The sequence below is a fragment of the Pantherophis guttatus genome, chromosome 1, assembly GCF_059756535.1.
Source record: "Pantherophis guttatus breed Tessera chromosome 1, ASM5975653v1, whole genome shotgun sequence".
Classification (NCBI taxonomy): domain Eukaryota; kingdom Metazoa; phylum Chordata; class Lepidosauria; order Squamata; family Colubridae; genus Pantherophis; species Pantherophis guttatus.
In genome coordinates, this window is record NC_142063.1 from 154,536,632 (window position 1) to 154,553,825 (window position 17,194).

Sequence of the window (17,194 nt, forward strand, 5' to 3'; positions counted from 1 at the left end):
AGACTGGTGATCACCTAATGGTAAAAGGGAGAATTCGGGTCCTGTTGCCCTTACTAACTAATATTATGCTGCAGTGGCAGAGACAATTTGACCTAAATTTGTTCAGTAGTCAGGATCTAGCACTGTGCATATTTAAGTTAGCAATTCTGATCAGGAAGTAGTTGCTGAAGTAACCATTTCTGTTTCTTCTTCACATTGTGTGATTACCACAGCTCAAGATGCTATTGCAAACAATTTACTGGGTGATTTTACAGTCATTACATTATGCACAAAGTGCTATAGCTTTTGTTTGCGGCACTGTGAAAAATAGCTATTTGTTCATCATATACTGGTTGAACTCTACAGGATTCACAACAGAGAAGAATACGGCAAATCATAACATACGTTGCATTTTCAAACACAGAACCACTCACTATTCAAAGTCAATCTATGTTTAACTGGAATACAGCTGTAACCAAGCCCTTTCTGCATGCTGCACATTGATTTGAGATCATCATCACCCTTGCACAGCCCTAAGATATTGTGGGGCTTCTGGTCATCCTGAAAAGCTAAGTCAATTCATTCTACAAATTAATCAACCCAGCTCCCAAACGAGAGGAAATCCTGCAATGACAACTGTACAGTGCTTCCTTTGGTACAGGAGGGAGGGGGTCGGGCAAGCCAGCAGCTGAATGGAAAGAACTCCACTTACACTTGGGATCTATGAACGATACAAAACTGCGAGCCATATGTAATATATGAATTTAAGGTGTGTGGTATTTCAATACTTAGACCTTTCATTTTGCGGTTTTCAGACTATGGCTAAAGCTATTTTGGCAATACGAATTGAAACTCTGGCGTGCAATTCTTTAAATAATCAATGCAAACGTCAAAATAAATGAAACCACAAGTTCATCAACTCTCATTTGTCAAAGAGAATAGCAGGGGATCAAAGCTATTATGAGATTAATTGTACGCCCGCTGAGTAGGGTTTAGAGACCAAGAATACAAAAAAGTTCTTTCAAGAGTTTTCTGTTTCATGGTTTCACAAGTGCATTACATAATGCTGTGCAAAAACGTCAAACCATGTTTTCCATTTTAATGTTCTTTGTGCCATATCCCACCCCTGCAAGAAGAACACAGTTGCTACAATTATTTTAATTTATGTATATATAGTTAGTAGATAATACTCAACGTCATCGCCGCGGTGGCGGTTGACACCCCCAGACTTATGGTCATGGGAGATTTCAACCTGCCGTCCGTGGGTGATATGTCTGAGGTGGCTCGGGAGTTCATGGCTTCCATGACAGCTATGGACCTGACCCAGTTAATTCATGGCCCTACCCACACGGGGGGAAACACACTGGATCTGGTTTTTGTCTCTGGACAGTGGTTGAGTGATCTTGAGATAGGGGATATAGTCATCGAGCCCTGGTCATGGTTGGATCACTCTCTCCTTCGTCTTGACCTTCGAACCGCTACACCCCGCCGCAGGGAGGTGGAGCCAGTAAGATGGTTCCGCCCCAGGCGCCTGATGGAGCCTGATAGGTTCCAGATGGAGCTTGGGCCATTCCCTGAGGCTCTGGCACACACCTCAATTGGAGACCTAGTGGCCGCCTGGGATAAGGCGGCTGCTGGGGCTCTGGATCAGGTCATGCCTTTGCGGCCTCTGACCCGGCACTGATCTCACCTGGCTCCTTGGTTCACTGAGGAGCTAAGGGAAATGAAGTGCCGGAAAAGACGCCTAGAGAGTAGTTGGAGAGCCAGTCTTTCTGAATCCGACCGGACACTGGTAAGATCTCATATTAAGAATTACCTAGTGGCAATAAAAGCAGCAAAACGTGTTTATTTTGCTGCTCTTATTGCATCATCAGATAACCGCCCGGCTGCCCTGTTTAGGGTGACCCGCTCCCTGCTCCACCAGGAAGCGCGGGAGGACCCCTTGCAGGGTAGAGCCAAGGACTTTGTTCAGTATCTGCATGACAAAATCACTCAGATTTGGGAAGACCTGGACTCCGACTGGGTAGTTCCAGGGGGGATGACTGAGGCTGGTCTTGAGAAGGTTATCTGGGATGAGTTTGATCCTGTGACTCCTGATGACGTGGACAGGATTCTGGGTAGGCTGAATGCGACAACATGTTTGTTAGACCCGTGTCCCTCCTGGTTAGTGCTGGCTTCCTGTGAGCTGACGCGAGGCTGGTTCCAGGGGATTATAAATGCTTCATTGGGTAGGGTGACTTCCCCATCGCCTTGAAAGAGGCGGTGGTGAGGCCTCTCCTCAAGAAGCCTTCCCTGGATCCAGCAGTGTTGGCTAATGATCGTCCGGTCTCCAAACTTCGCTTTGTGGCGAAGGTTGTCGAGAGTGTGGTTGCACGACAGTTGCCCCGGCACCTGGATGAAACGGCATATCTGGATCCGTTCCAGTCGGGCTTCAGGCCTGGGCACAGCACGGAAACGGCATTGGCCGCGTTGGTTGATGATCTCTGGAGGGCTCAGGACAGGGGTTCTTCCTCTGTCCTGGTCCTATTAGATCTCTCAGTGGCTTTTGATACCATCAACCATTGTATCATGCTGCACTGGTTGGAAGAGTTAGGGGTGGGGGGCACTGTGTTGCGGTGGTTCTCCTCCTTTCTCTCCGACCGGTTGCAGTCTGTGTTGCCAGGGGGGAAGAGGTCAACCCCGAGGCCCCTCATGTGTGGGGTGCCACAAGGGTTGGTCCTCTCGCCCCTTTTGTTCAACATTTATGTAAAGCCACTGGGCGAGATCATCCGTGGTTTCGGGGTGAAATACTACCAGTACGCTGACGACACTCAGCTGTACATCTCCACCCCGGACCACCCCAACGATGCCCTTGAAGTGATGTCCCGGTGCCTGGAGACCGTGCGGATCTGGATGGGGAGAAACAGGCTCAGGCTCAACCCATCCAAGACCGAGTGGCTGTAGTTTCCGACGTCCTGATATAGTCAGTTGACGCCATCACTGAGTATTGGGGGAGAGTCATTGGCCCTCACGGAGAGGGCTCGCAACTTGGGCGTCCTCCTGGATTCACGGCTGTCTTTAGAAGAGCATTTGACGGCCATGACCAGGAGGATTTTCTATCAGGTTCGCCTGATTCGCCAGTTGCATCCCTTTCTGGATCAGGACTCCTTACACACAGTCACCCATGCCCTCGTCACTTCCCACCTGGACTATTGTAATGCTCTCTACATGGGGCTCCCCTTGAGGAGCACCCAGAGGCTCCAACCCGCGCAGAGTGCAGCTGCGCGGGTGGTGATGGGAGCGACATGGCGCTCCCATGTAACACCTCTCCTGCGCGAGCTGCACTGGCTCCCAGTGGTCTTCCGGGTGCGCTTCAAGGTTTTGGTCACCACCTTTAGAGCGCTCCATGGCTCGGGACCTGGTTACTTACGGGACCGCCTGCTACCACAAACAGCCTCCCACCGGCCGGTACGCTCTCATAGAGAGGGGCTCCTCCGGGTGCCGTCGGCCAAACAGTGTCGACTTGGAGCCCCTAGGAGGAGAGCCTTCTCTGTGGGGGCACCTACTATCTGGAACGAGCTCCCCCCGGAGATACGAAGGATCCCAGATTTGTGCACTTTTCGTCACGCTCTCAAGTCCTTTTTATTCCACCAAGCTGGCCTGGCCTATTTTTTTCCCCTTTTTCTTTGTTCTTTTTACAATATACATTTTAATCTGTTTTTAAATTATTGGGGTGTTTTAAATTTGTCTTGGGCCAAATTGTTTAATTTGGTTTTATTCTGCTTTTAAATTTTGTATTTATGTGTTTTACTTTGTGGCTGTTCACCGCCCTGAGTCCTTCGGGAGTAGGGCGGTATATAAATCTAATAAAACATAAAACATAACACTAATTTGATATTTACGAGTCTCAAAAGATGTAGTCTCTTACATGTCACAGAAAGTGGCATAGCCCTTTTCTCTCCGGCCACATTATCTCTACATCTCAGAATCTGTGCATCACAAAATAAAAGTTATTGTGCCTTCTCTTGGAAATATATAGAGAAACCTGTTGCTCCTCAAGGGTGTTACAGACAGCTGGAAAATACCTTGCAGTCTGGGGCCCTGGAGAGTACATACTACTCCAGAGGAGATGTTCCAGGCTACTTTTAAATAGATATGCTGGCCGTAATTCTGAATGTATGGTTTGGTTCCCATCCTTGTAAACATTTAGGGTATTTTCATAGAAAAGGACAGCTGCAAAGTTTTCTGTTACAGCAAAAAGACTCATCTCCTCACCAAAACATAAGGAACATGTTAGAAAGAAAACTGAAAGTTTCCACTCTGATGAACAAAGGGATGAATTGGCTCTAAGTGGGAAAATGGTTCCATTGCTGAAATTCCTGTAGCCCCACTCCTTTCTATAAGAACTTTGTATTTAAAGGATCAATTTTGGTTTTAGGTGGCCACCAAAAAGTCCGACTGTGACGTAGCACAGTAAAAGTCTATTTCATGGAACTATTCTATGCATGAGGGGGGTGAATTTCAACTCGAGTTACCAGACTTCTTCTGGAAAAAAATCTCTTAAAATCAATGCAACTATTTTAGCTGTAACTAAAAGCAAGCACTTAATACACACACACACAACACGCGCACGCACGAACACACACACACAAACTGGGATAGCAACCTAGACTGTATCTAAAACAAAGTGCAAAGCAATTAAACAAACACATAAAAACAAAAATAGTTTTAGAATATTTCTAAAAATCCAGTGCAGGTTTTTTGTTTTTCTAAAAGAGAGGGAGGAAAAAAAAAAAACAACAACCGGCCACCACAAGTAAAACCAAGAATGCTGTGAAACAAGATAAGAAATAATTACTTTGGCTAAAACACCAATTCCGAATAATAATAGTGCTACACTCATTTTAAGGGCTTTTCTGTTGAGTCCTTAGAGAGATTATTTGCATTCCTCAGGTATTCTATTGTACAATTCAGATGAATAAAGACTTACAAATCATTCCTCCACTGCCAGTGAGAGACTTTGATCCAGTGAATACACTATTGTACTTTAACTATAATTGGCAAAAAAAACCTGACAGTATGTAGAGCATCACAAGCTTAATAACAAAGGGGAATATCTCAGAGTGTTGACAGATGATCTTCATAATGCAGAAGCAGAGCTGGTACATTTAAGCAGTAAATGAGCATGGAGGTCTAAAGGTCTCTGAAGTGACTGACATCAGACCTGCCAGTGGCTAAGTACACAACTAGGGTACCATATCATCCCTTTAAAGGCAGGTTCTATTCTTGCCTGTCTCACTTCTTGACTTTCAATATGATTTCGGTAGCACAAATTACTCCATTTCCATAATATCAATATAGATCAAGTAAAGTAACAGAATTCAGGATGAAAACTTGATTTCTAATTAAATGTTGTTCTCTGCAGAACAGGCTACATCTAAAAATATGTACATACCAATACCATTCACAATAATGCCCAAAACACTAACTGAACTGGCCTAAGCAAGATAGGTAACTGAGTGGTCATTTAAGCATATCTAATTATCGCTGCAGTTTGACTTGTTTGTTTTTTTTTATTTATGCAAACTGCCCGATAGCAGAGGCTATCTGGGTGATTCATAATAAGACACACTAAAAATGCAATCTTAAAGGAATAAAAATCAAATTTAAATAACATAAAATGCAAAATAAAAACATAATGTAAGCTAGCAGTACAGAGGTGGGTTTCAGCAGGTTCTGACTAGTTCTGGAGAACCGGTAGCGGAAATTTTGAATAGTTTGGAGAACCAGTAAATACCACCTCTGACTGGCCCTGCCCCCATCTATTCTCTGCCTCCTGAGTCCTAGCTAATCGGAAGGAAATGGGGATTTTGCCTAACCTTCCCATGGAGTGGGGAGGGAATGGAGATTTTAGAGTATCTTTCCCCTGTCACGCCCACCAAGTTACGCCCACAGAACCGGTAGTAAAAATTTTTTAATCCCACCACTGTAGCAGTAGCATGTTGGTCATTCACAAACGTAGAATTAAAATACAATTAAAAGTCAATTCCTTAGGAGAACTCTTTTAACTCTAAGGATATCTTAATGTTGCCCTTGCTCAGTCTATCCAATCATCTTCCATAAAACCCCTTATGAAAAATAAAGCTTTGGTTCAGAGAGGAAAAGAAAACTAATTGAAAGGGCCTCTAAAGCTGAATTGGGAGGGGGGGTGGGAGGGGAAAGAAAGAGGAAAAGAGGGAGGGGGTAGCCTATGTAGTGAAGCATTTCTTGTCTTACAGTCTAGCACTTGCAGAATTCATCTATTGTATTCATTAAAATGAATTTCTGCAATTTTGCATTTGACATATTTAGCAGATCTTATCCAAAACAATGCTCATGCCAACCATATGGTCATTTCATCTTCAAGTACACTTCAGTGTCCTTGGTGGTCACTTTCTCACAAATGCCCTTTCTCTTCCAGCACCACAATGGTTTGGGTTTAGCACTCTTCCTAGACATCTCTTTTTTTAACTATGGATTGAGCAGTCTTCTGAAAAGAGCAGTAATCAATCCTATACTGCACAGAAGGTTAATTTAAATTAGAAAAAAAAAAAAGAACTGGATTCTGAAAGCTGTGTATTGATGGTCTTGCCATCATAGGATACATTTCAGGTTTCCCACGGTTTAATGTGGGAATTTTTAAAATAGTTTCATTACTTTTGAGGACATTGCAGGAATCCAATACTTCTGACTGACTGAGCCAAACCCCCCCCACAAGACTTCTCTCATGCTTTGAGCAGTGCCCTACGGTCACTTACACCTTCTTGAAGGTAGCATGGCACTCTATTCTGTCCATGGCAGCACTTACAGCCATAAGGTTATTCAGTTAACCAATTGCAATTGCATTAATTCCCGAGGTCTACTGTACTGTACCAATTTCTTGTCTTCTGTGGGCGGCGCCCATGAGGTCTGAATTAAAGCCCTTGGTTTCTCATTGTCAGCACACCGCTTGCTTACATAGCGCTTGTCAGGGATGGCGCTTGTTTGCCATCAGTGAGGCCTTCAGAGCCTTTCTTCTTCATTCTTTTGTTTCATTCGCTTAATAGGAACCTATGCCACCATTCCAACCAATTGTCTAAGCTTTTCTTACCCTTCCATGTCCCGTTCTACATGAGGAAGAATAAATAAGTAACTAATTTCTTTTTGGTGAGCTATGCTTTGGAAGGCAGAGAAACACAGCCAGGGCAATCCACCAATCCCTGTCTCTATATTGCCCTATATTAACAGGACACCTCTATTTAAAAGCCGAGCACCCTCTTTCCCATTATTTATGGCAACAATTCCTGAGAGAAAAATCTACCCTACTTGTTCCTGAAGAGCGTATTGCTAGAAATAATACTGGATTCCACTGTAAAAAGATGATAAACTCCAGTGTTGGCTGACTTAACATTTAAAGGATAGATGCTCTGACTTAGTGGGTCCCACAAGATCCACTAAGTCAAGGGTTCCCAACCTTTTCTATACCCCGCACCCCCAGAACACTTCTTGCACCCCTTACAAAAGTAAATAATTATATGCATATAATAATGCATATACACTATAATTTTGAAACTTCTAAACCCACATTTTCATACCCTCTGGAATATCATCTTGCACCAGTGGTGGGTTGCTCCCGGTGCTGTCCGGTTCTTTAGAACCGGTAGTAAAAACGGTGGGAGGCTCCGCCCACCCGCCCAGATGTCATAATTGATGATCTGCGCATGTGCAGAAGCTTCTGTGCATGTGCGCGCTCCCATTGTGAACCGGTAGTCAAGGTAAGTAGAACCCACCCCTGTCTTGCACCTCCAGGGGGTGCGAGCACCCCCGGTTGGGAACCCCTGCACTAAGCCAAAGAACTGTTAATGTACTCTTTCATAAACAGGAATATTTCAAATGTATACAGTGAAGAGCTATGCAACATGAGGACATCTTTTGGTTCAGCTTAACCTTGTTTGGAGTTGAGCCATTTTATTCCTTTGATATACAAAATACGAGAAAAAGCACCACAGACAAATAAGGGAAATGGGAAGGAAACAAGAAAAACAGCATGTTACGAACAAGAAATCATTAGGCCTAATTCCTAAACACATCATTAAACTTTACCTTTACGCGATAATATTGATCCATCTTTCCATCACAATAGAAAGCCCGTAAATAGAAAGCAAGCATACAATGACAATCCAAGAGTGCAAATATGGAGGCTCACACTACTTTTCCAACATTGTTTTTTCTTTATGTTTAACCCTATATTAGATGGCTCCATAATTCTGTATTACACTAATAGATTCCACAGTTTTGGTATATAATTCAAACCATATTCATTCAATACATATTAACCAAATGTGGATATTAAAATATTTTTTAAAAACCAGTATTTTAGAATACTGGCACAGGTTAATGTTATAGAAGTCAGTGTCTCTTCATAAATAATCCAGAACATTCACCTACAGACTATGGCTAAATTTAATAATATCTCCAAAAGTCCTGTGTGTGGATTTCATGGTTTTCCCCACTCCTGTACGCACATACTTATATATTTATTACTTTATCTAATGGCAAACCTAGATATATTTCACAGCAGAAGACAATCTGATTATGAAAGAAGATCCAGTCCATCCTCTTCCAATGAAAACACTTGGATTTCTAACATCTCCTATGCTGGTCTAAAGGACCACCCATCTTCTCATTAACTTTTTGAATTTAGGAAAATGACTGAAATATATTTGTTCTTGTTCTGCTGCAGGAAACGTCTGTTGGATCAAAGAGCATTATACCACTCAGATATTTCAATATAGCTGATATTTTCTCAAATCATAGGAAATATTTCAAAATGTCAAACCTTTCTGGGCCAATAGAGCATGTTCTAGGGAATATATTGCAAGCAGATACAATAACAGGGATGCCATGACTTGTTTATCCACAAAACATTTGCCATGAGGGGTATAGTCAGTCACAAAATACTCATTAATAGGAAAAAATATCCCACACTCTTTCAAATCCTCCAGAAAACTGGCTATCATCCTAATTTAGTTTTATATTGTTGTTTTTTTCTAGTGAGATGAGCATGGCCGCAGCTGTCCTTTTGGAAGAAATCTACAGGTATTTTTGGAAACAAAGATGTTATAGGCTGGTGATTGTGTTGCTGAATGCCCAATCTTATTTATTGAAAATGCAGATACTTAATTTTAAAAAAATATAAGATGGGCCTCAGACGAGGGGTGTTAGGGCCCACTGGTGCCCACGGGTAATTATTTTGCTAAAAACTGAACCTTAATACCTAAATAGTTCAATATTGTCTAAGGGAAAATGAAGTATTTTAAGATTATACATTTAAAGGTTTCTCAAAAGCATAATAAGGGGAAAGGAACGGTAATAACATTAGTTTAAGACTAGGGTACAAGCAGAAGCTTTGTAATAGGGTCTTTTTCCCCACATAAGCAAATGCTCTTCATAAAAAAATTGCAGAGTGCAATATCTTGCACAACTTTCATTAGGAAAGTCTTTATACTAAGAATCAATCCACCTTGGATCTTTATGTCTCCCCAGTATGGAAATAAAACTCTGCATTCAAATTTCACTCCACATACAGGAGAGATGAAAAGCTTATTACCTATTGAAATACTTTATTTTAGTAATGAATGGGATGTTTGTGTAGGAGGAAGGAGGAATTAAGCAACGGCAGAAATGTGTAGGAAGCCTTTTATTTCAGAAAATTAAAGTTGTTTAGCAGTACTTTCATGTGAAGCTCAGAACTGCGACTCTTGCCATACACAATCTGGAATAAATCTGTAATTCCATAACCAGCATTCAGTATGCCACCAAATCTTCTATAAAGTGGGCCTGGATCTCCTGACAAAGGATGATATATAAAAGGTTTTCTCAAAATTTAAGAACTGTTCTATTTGAACATTAATTCAGATCTGTTTATGTAAACATGTCAATGTCGGAAGATGACAGAAAAGCAATCACTTTTCAAAAGTTAGACCAAATTGTACTGTAGCATTAAAAAGCACATTCTGATTAGAGACTGTTGCCAATCTAAAGTGGGATTTGCTCAATTCAAAACTGACATTAAAAAAAAAATCAAATACCTGGCATTCCTAATCTTGCTTTAAGACATCATGAAAGAATTACAATTCCAGGGAGAAAGAAAGGGAGGGAAGGAGGGAGGAAAAAAGTGCAAGAAAAAAAAAGATGGAACAATAGAAAAGAAAAAAGATACTAAAGTGGCTAGAACCATCTATGGTTGGTGTGTGTGTGCGTGCATCCTATCTCATAGGAATATTTTTGGAGGCAAATTGGAGGTTGATATGCAACGTATTTTGGAGAGGGCTATCATTCCTCTGGAAGAGCAGATTCATCATGCATTGAGGTCCTGAATGTATTTTAGGATGTATCTCCATAGTGAGATAGGTGGCAAATAAATTTAGTAAAAAAATAAAATAAAATAAATAAATGAACAACCAAAATACTGAGAACAAATGGGGTGTCTCAATCAACTGAATAGCTATTAAAGCTGTTGCCATTAAAAAAAATACAGAAAGAAAAAGGGCTTGAATATAGAAGAAAGAAAACAGAAAGCACATATGTTATTTTTAAGATAATTTGGAAGTACTATCATAAAGTCATTAATGTACAGGTTGAAGAAGCAGGAGATTCTGCATGTATACATAGGAAATGCATTCAATTTATTTCAGTGGCCTTACATTCTTTAGTTTAGTCAATACACAATTAAAAATCTTGTCTGTTATAAACTTTTGTTGGAGCTCTTTAAACTGAATGATTAGCAGAAATAATGACCCTGTCAGACTTAATCACATTAAAATGTAGTTAACATCATTTAATTTTTTCCACTTAATATGCGAAAATTTCCAGTAGATTTGCAGTGAAGGCCATTGAAATTCCATTAGAACAAGAATAAAAATTTCAGGCATCATTTATTCAGAGAAGGAATAAAGGTCTTGATTGAAAACTGCTGATTCTTTCTATTAGAGAAACTAGGAATCATTGCATTGAATTGAACCTTTAGTTTTAGAAGTCTGGGGGATTACGTTCAGCAGGATAAGAGCAATAAACTATAACTAATTTTAGAAATATGTCAATTTTATACACTACAGTATAAGATTTTCTACTTATTGAAAAATGCCCAGTAGAGCATTCCTATGGAAAACAGAATGAGTATTATATGGTATTATTTTATTTTTATTGTTCTTGATAGAGTCTTCCTGAACGTACCTATTTAGAAGTAAGCTGCATTAGCACAACTTAATGTGAATGTGAGCTTGGTTATATCCTCCACAATGTCTGAAGGACTATTAGCTTACTTGACTTGTCCTACCATGATCTTTGTACTAATGACATTCAGGCTGGACTTGGGAAATATAAACTCCTCTGAGTGAAGCTTGACTTTTGCATGAATGTGTCCATGTAGCTTTTCTTGGCAACAATATGGAAATGGTTTCTGCCACTGTTTTTATCCAAGATTTTGCTTTACTTCCCTGGAATTTTCTGATGGTCCTTATCCAATTACGGTACTAATCATACCTGATGCTCTCTAGTTTACTTAGCCCAGAGAAGACCATCCTGGTTTGCTGATGCAGAATGTCTCAAAAGCTGGTGGGGACTAAATGCCACTTTATCCCAGCTTGAGTTGCTTCCAAGCTCAATTGGGGCTTTTTTTGGGGGGGGGCTTTGTTTTTAAGTCAAAATATTTCTAATGTACACTTCCCTTAGCACAACTGCTTTTTTTTCTAATGTGAAATATTTAAAAAGAAGGGGAAAGAGAGTGAGTTGGGGGAAGAAACACTTTAAATATTACAGAGAATAAACAGTGATATTCAAAAGAACAAGAACTTTCCTAGTGGATAAAAATCTGATTTTAAAATCAAAGGCTGATTTTGTTTTAGTGTCCATTCCGTAACCATCACTTCCATAACTTTTGATGCTTTTTTCTATTCCCTTTTCTTCCCCCTTTCTTTTACAATCACACACACTATTTCCTTCTTCCTTCCCAAATATTGCTCCAAATATACTATATACTAGCACTCAGTTCTACCTCTCTCTCTCTCTCTTTTTGATTGCTACTTAGCATGAATGACATGCTATTCAACTGCAGACCCATATGGCTACCTTAATCATTGAAATCCATCTGGATCTGAAGTGCTGCCTATCTTCATCAACTTTCCTGAAGGATGTTCAAGGATTACCTATAATTGTAGATACCCCAGAAACAATTCTTCAGTAGATATATCTCCTTCTTTTTATTTATTTATATTTTATTTATTTGTCAAGAACATATTAGGTGATATATATAAGTATAAGCATGAATTGAATACATAAAATAGCTACAAATAGAAGAAACATTAGGACAGGGACCGTAGGCACACTGGTGCTCTTATGCATGCCCCTTATAGACCTCTTAGGAATGGATTGAGGTCAACAGTAGCAAGTCTTAGATTATAATTTGGGGGGATTTGGGATGAAACCACAGAGTCAGGTAGTGCATTCCAGGCATTGACCACTTTGTTGCTGAAGTTTGGAGCGGTTCACTTTAAGTTTGTATCTATTGTGTGCTCGTGTATTGTTGTGGTTGAAGCTGAAGTAATCATTGACAGGTAGGACATTGTAGCAGATAATTTTATGAGCTACGCTTAGGTCATACTGAAGAAGGCATAGTTCTAAGTTTTCTAGGCCCAGAATTTCAAGTCTGGTGGCATAAGATACTTTGTTGCGAGCAGAGGAGTGGAGGACTCTTTTTGTGAAATATTTCTGGACATGTTCGATTGTATTAATGTCCGATATGCAGTGCGGGTTCCAGACAGATGAGCTGTATTTGAGAATTGGTCTAGCAAATGTTTTGTATGCTCTGGTTAGTAGTGTGATATTACCGGAGAAGAAACTATGCAAGATTAGGTTTACAACTCTTAATGGGGAAACCCTTCCATTACCAGGCACTGATAATATCTGTTAAGGACATGACCATTTAATGATTTAGTGAGCCAATAAGAATAAGGACTGAGTCTAATTTCATAGTTATATATTTCATATATATATATTTAAACAAAAAACACTGAACACCTGAATCCCTCTCCTCTCCCAGGTAGGTTGAGGCGGACTACAAGATTTAACAATGGGCTGTTAAAAGAAGCTTAATTTTGGTGCCAGATTTTTAATGTTTATGGCTTTAATATCCGTGTTTCCCCAAAAATAAGAACTGGTCTTATTTTCTTTTCAGCCCCAAAATAAGCACCAGGTCTTATTTTCGGGGGATGTTTTACCCGTTTACCTTAGGATCACCGCAGCCACGCCTCCCACACCCCGACACCTGTCATGCCACTGCCTAATGTCTTCTGTGGCCGTGAGTGGCCAGATGCTGCATGGCTCATTGCACCGGTGCTCCACTCACAGGATGCCACGAGGCTCATCAGACCAGTGGCGCCGCTTGCGGCAGGAGGGTGCATGGTGCATTGTGCACTTGCATGTGCGACCAGTGACACTGGGGGGATGAGTCTCGCAGCATCCTGCCATGAGCAGTGGCACCAGCACGACGAGCCTTGTGGTGTTCTGCACCTTTGTAGATTGCAGAAAAACTCCAGAGAATAAACAGTAGTGTTTGTTCTGCAGCTTTGCCAATTTTGCATTTAAAAAACAACTAAGATTATTTAAGAAACAGTAAATCAAATTTAGCAGAAATCTTTGCAAGCATCAATGATGATGTATATGAGTACTATTCTGTCTATCACCACCTCAAAATTACTAGAATTATTCTAGAACATTTTCAAAATTAGTCCAATATTATGATCAATGACATCCAAAGTGGCAGAAAAGTCCTGTAATAAAATACAATAATTCTGGATAAACTCAAGGCATATAACTAAGTCACAGTATCAATACTTGTAGAACTAAGCTAGAAATATTTGTTTATCCACAGCAACATTACATAAGTAATTTCACTCTTGAGTAATCTTGTTAGAAAGGAAAAAGATAAGAATGTTTTAATGACTAAGAATTTTCATTAGGAGTAGACTTTTGAGACAAGGACCAAACTACTGCTTATTTGGCACCATTAAATGATTTCCTCTCAACTGAATAAAATTGGGAAAACTCAAGTCTGTATGATTGTCTTTCACTAGATTACATTGGTATGATTCCAACTTGCAAGTGGACACCATTCAGGCTCTTAAATGTATGCTCCAATGAAGAGCTCAACTAAAAACAATTCAAACAAATACAAAATACAGGGCTTCCATACAGCTGAATTTAATTCTTTTTTTTTTCCTCTTAAGTGTTTAAAGCTGCGGGAAAAGAGCTAGCATCTCTATGACAACAGGGGTGGAGCAAGGCTGGATGGCCTGGAAACTGATACAATAAGTATATACACCTATATTGAAAAAGCATTATGCAAGAGAATGCATATATTAATAAACTATTGCACTAATCTTTCCCACAAGAAAAGTTTTGTTTAAAATCTTACAAAACAACACCATACATAGAGAAAGAAATGACAAATGAATGTGTTGGTTTCACAAAAGGTAGACGAACGTGAGGTCTGATAACTACCAGAAGATGGATATGGAAGTGGGTGGGGAGAAAATTTACTTCTGTTTTATTAATTAGAGCCAGGCCTATGATTGTGCAGGTATGTCAGAAATTGGAACACTTAGGCTAAGAGTATTCCAGAACACCTGGTTTTTATTCTGAGGAACAACATTGCAATGAACAAGGAACTATTATAAGAAATGAATGCAGACAAACAGAATGGTTTGAATTTAGATAGATAGATAGATAGATAGATAGATAGATAGATAGATAGATAGACAGACAGACAGACAGACAGACAGACAGACAGTCAGTCAGTCAGTCAGTCAGTCATGGACGGACGGACGGACGGATGGATGGACACTAGCCTCATAAATATTCAATTTGCACACCAAATATAAGAACCAAATATAGGAACTGCAGGCTTGGAAGAGATAAAGCTGCAATCAAGATTGGTGGTTAAAACATTAAGAATCTGAAATACACAAATGCCACTATTAAAATTAATTTTAATGGTGAAAGTAAACATGGAAGAGATTATTATTAAAGTAAAAATTAAAGGTGAAATTTTGGGAATGAAGTTAAATATTAAACAGGCAGGATATTGTCAACTAGAAATTTTGCATTTATAGTTGATGGTAAAGAAGTGTTGATATTATTTCTCCTGGGCTCAAGAACAGATTAAAACAAACAATGGGCTGAAGAAATAAAAAGAATAGGGAATGAGGCAATGGCAAACAGACTAGATAACAGAGTGATCTTCAATGACAGTGAAGATCAGAATAGCTCATATTCGTTTTTCTTTTCAGTGGATATCACTATAAAAGGTGAACACTAGGAAGCAGCAAGGGAAAAAAGGATGGACAGCTTCTGATTATTGGAGATGCTTCCCAAACTACTGTGAAACACTCCTTCAGTCTGACTGTCTCTTGAGGCAATGACTTCAAGCAGAAACTTCCATAGTTTTCAAATGCAATGAAAATGGATATGGATTAATAAAAGTATCATGGGGAAAGCAAAGGTGAGTGTACAGGATAAAAGAATGCAAGAATATATTAGGAAGAGCTCTATGTTTTTACTAATGATAAGTCTATCTTTAGTTCCCAGTCACTGGGAACTTAACCTGATGGCACCTAACCAGGCAAAGCTTCGTGAAAAAATAAAATAAGTCACCACCACAGAGGTGGTATTCAGCTGGTTCAGGCAAACCAGTAGCTCTGACAATCAGTTGGCCCCGCCCACCTGCCCCCGCTGTATCCTGTCCTTTATTTCCTGCTTTGTAGCTCATCTCAATCATGTGGCACAGCTGATTCCCCCTCCCCTCGCTGTTCTACTTACCATTGCTGACTTGGAAGGTAAGCAGCTGAATGCTCCATTTTCAGCACTGCGCAAAAGCACCTTAGGCATGCGCGCTCACCAAACCAGTTGTTAAACTGGCAGCATCCCACCACCAGATAAAGTCTTGTATCAAGAGTGGTCATATTCCAGTCTTGCAAGATGACATATTTAAATTAAAGTCTATTTACACTTCTGTCTCTCTTCCCATCTGATCAGCAATCCACCACAACTACTATAGTATATGTCAAATGTGTGAGGTAATGCTCCAGGAAATAACTTCTCTACCATTGGATCTGTGATTAAAGAAATGTCTTTAAATCATCTGTTTAACAATCCATGCATTACAATTTATCCTTTTGCCATTTATTTTGGAGAAAGTTTCTTCTAGTGCACACTGATCATCTGGAGGTTGAGTGGAAGCTTCTTCTTACTTTTAAAACCTTATTTCTTATGTAATATGTTGCTTTTTGCCTCCACTGAAGACCCCTGTTGAATTTCAATTCATATGTATTAATCTGGAAAAGTCAATTATATATGGATACCAGCTAAGTACCAGGTAAATTAAACCAGGTAGCATGTGGAGCAAAAAAGTCTTATCATCTGGCAAGTTAAGGTGTCAAGATGTATAAATATAGTTTAAACATAGGTCTGAGACAAATGTCTCGTGAATTATATGCTATATAAAATAATGTACACCAACTTATTGCATCTATTCCTTAAAACAATTAAATTCTGAAAAGTGAAAAATATGTCTGGTTCAAAACTGGGAATAAAATGAAAAGGCACGGCTTTCTTTTAATTGAAACTAACCAATAATTACATTCTCATCTCTAAAGAAGTGCCATATATATGATTAACATATAATGAAAGATTAGTGTATAATGAAAGACTAATAGCAGTTAATATCTTACCACATTTTGCTAAGATTCTCGTATACAACATAGATAAGCATTTTTGCTCAGGTTATTGCTAGATGCACTAATAGCAAACCATTATTGAAACATAAATTGTTTTATGTTTTTCAAGCGGATTTCATCACCTAAGAATTTAATCCACAAGTACCTTTTCTTCAAAATCAATCTTTGATGTAAGATTTTAAGGAAAATTACACATTGAGATCATGGACGGGAGTGTCATTTAAAGGAATTTACAAGTATCAGGCTTTGTCCTCAAAAAGTATTATGTTCCTGAACATACTGAAGGATATATCAGTCAAACAATAAATATACATTTCATGCAACCTATGTGAAAATTCAAATGATAGACAAGATGCATAAAACATATTTAATGCATCATCTGTATTGAGAAAAACAGCAACAGCTGATCAATAAATCATATATAC

The 17,194-nt window shown here is 39.6% G+C and overlaps 1 protein-coding gene and 1 long non-coding RNA gene across 7 annotated transcripts in view; one reads left to right on the forward strand and one right to left on the reverse strand.

Annotated features, from left to right (window-relative positions):
* LOC117671623 (uncharacterized) overlaps positions 1–15,403 on the forward strand; it is a 17,648-nt gene extending 2,245 nt beyond the window's left edge. The window contains exons 2-3 of the long non-coding RNA XR_004592952.3: positions 9,031–9,075; positions 15,324–15,403. This is a non-coding gene — a long non-coding RNA (uncharacterized LOC117671623). The remainder of the gene's footprint in view (positions 1–9,030; positions 9,076–15,323) is intronic.
* The window catches only part of OLA1 (Obg like ATPase 1), a 98,898-nt gene that overhangs the window by 10,891 nt on the left and 70,813 nt on the right, over positions 1–17,194 (reverse strand). The gene's annotated exons all lie outside the window — the stretch shown is intronic.